This window comes from Corvus brachyrhynchos, unplaced genomic scaffold, assembly GCF_000691975.1.
Source record: "Corvus brachyrhynchos isolate BGI_N302 unplaced genomic scaffold, ASM69197v1 scaffold310, whole genome shotgun sequence".
Taxonomy (NCBI): Eukaryota; Metazoa; Chordata; class Aves; order Passeriformes; family Corvidae; genus Corvus; species Corvus brachyrhynchos.
Genome location: NW_008236213.1, coordinates 2,923,684 through 2,926,254, shown reverse-complemented (window position 1 = coordinate 2,926,254; position 2,571 = coordinate 2,923,684).

Sequence of the window (2,571 nt, the reverse complement as noted above, 5' to 3'; positions counted from 1 at the left end):
CGAAACCCAATACATGTTGATTAGGAGGAAGGCTCCTGTAGATGAAATTAGCAGCTGATGCTCCAAGTGACCCAAGAGGCAGTGGTAAAAGTGTAACCTCAGTCAGCCAAGAAAGCTAGAGGGAAGGCAGAAGTTCTTTTAGTTAGTACTAGATGGACAATTTTAAAATTCTTTTTGCTAACAAAGACTGATTCTCACAATATCTCTGTGGCATCTATGAATCCTTGTCTGTCCCTGACATTTACAGCTGTGTCAGTGTGGGAAGTTCCTGGGGAAAGTCCCTTCTTGTGTCTTGTGCTTATGCTTTGAACAGTCCTAGGTTGTGGAAAACAGCCATGCAAAAATAAGAATATGACAAATTTTCACTTTCATGCAGATTTAATGTTTTTTTATACTCTCTCCCATGAGGTTTTTTTTTTTTTAGCTTGCCTTCCTTATTTTATTTTGTTCTAAATGGCATAATATAGATACATTTACTCACATGTTTTGTTATATCTAAGTATTTGCTGCTGCTAGCTACATTCCTCTCTTCCCATTGAGAGATAACACCCACTTCCATGCTCTTCCTGCATCTGGAAACCCCCACAGATGTTTGCTTTGCAAAACCACATTCTATTCCAGAAGCAGAATGCCTGTAGCTACTTTGACAATCATTTATTAAAATAACCTGGGAAGGCCAACACACAGTGAGAGCACTGCAGAAGCAGGGAAATAAGCCTCTGCAGAGCTATAAATGCTTTCATTTTGATGAAACATATTCTGAGGCCAATTCATCTGAGCACTGTTGTGCTTTTGAGTACTCAAAGAGCAACATTTTTCAGTTCATGGTGACTTAAAAAAATCAAAAGCAACAAACAGCACAAACAAATGCTCCAAGTTGCTCAAAGTTGCACTTAAAGTCACAGAAAACCCAGCCAGAAGCCTAGTTTCTCAGTGTTCAAAGTCAGCCTAAAGGTGTCAAAATGCAAGTACAGACGTCTAACAGTGGGCAACAGAAACTGTACAGCAGTTATTTGGCCTGTGTAGTCATGGTGAATAACTATTTGACACAGGTCTGAACCAGGAGCCCCTGTCAGCCCTCCCACCCTTCCTTTCACCCTTGAGGGCCTCCATCCCCTTCCTTTCCAAGGCTGTGTTGGGTCAAGGCTGGAGTGAATCTTCCTTCCTGAATTGGGTTTGATGTGATCAAGACAGCAGTAATCACAGAAGAGCAGGACAAACCACTGTCTTCTCACTTCTTGGGTTGAACTCTCACAAGGATTTCTCTGAGATTTCAGTGCCATCAAAACTGAACCTGAGCCTTGAGATTATTCTGAGTCCAGAGTCACGAGACAGATGTAGGATCCTAACAGACAACAGTCAACTGGAAACAAAAAACGGCTCAAAATGCTCCATTACAAAATGTATTACAGAAATGCTGCAAGTATGAACTCTGGTCATTGGATTGTTTAATCAGACAGCCCAGAGAGGGTAATTTGGCTTTGGAGATAAACACAAGGTGGCATGGGCTCTGAGAAGTTTGATGAAAAGTGGTCACAGACACCAAAGCTGTGTTATCTGTTTACTTTAAAATTCTGCATTTCTATGCTCTGTTCAATTTTTTACCTAATTTGTAAAATGGAGATAACGCTTACCTCAACATTATGATTATCATTTTATAGCGAAAGCCGTTTTAATTGTTTGGCAGGAAGATTGGGTAACATGAAAAAATGCTTCGCACGTGTAAACTCTGACAGGCTATGCAAGCAAACAGCAAAACCAGGAAGAACTTGCATGGTTTAGAACCTCTGCTTCACAGCAAAAGATGGTGAGCACAGAAATATTTGTCCATGACTCCGATTAATATGCAACGTACAGAATTAATTGTAGGAATGCAAAGATCTCTTCTTTTGGTGAGTCATGTCTAAGTATTTTTACCTGGGGTAAAAAAATCATACCTGGGGTATGATTGCTGTTACAAAACCCAGTCATAATAAACCTTCAGTACTGCCAAGTACTGCCAGTACTACCTGGGAAACAGACAATCAATTGGAGGCACACAAAGAAAGCAGATTTATTTATTCTGCGTGTCATTTCATCCTTTTCTTTTATAAAATGAAGCATTTCTGTTAAAAAAAGAGCAAGACAGTCTTACAACTTACATTATAATGGAATCAGCTTACTTTAAAATAAAGCATGTGACAGTGTACTAAAAAATAGGGTTTGTTTATCTTAATGATACCTCAGCCATATGTAGAGTCCCAGAAGCCTGAGATATTGCAATCTTCTGTAGTATCATGGCACTCACTTGGGCTATTATACTCTACCAAAAAATACAAAATATAAAAATACACCATAATTTCACTGTTAACATATCTGCTTTGGAATCAGTCCCTGCTCTGGAAAGCAATTTAAAATGAAGTGGGAGAGGGGAAGAGGTATTTTATCTTCCATTTTGCTCATGGAGATGAGTTGATTTGGCTCCTAATTCAGAACTCAGTGACTCAAGGACAGCCCTTCCCAGTGACTTGTTGAAAGTCATCCAAGGAAATTGTCAGAGTATTCATCAAATGCCCACATGTGCTGTGGGGG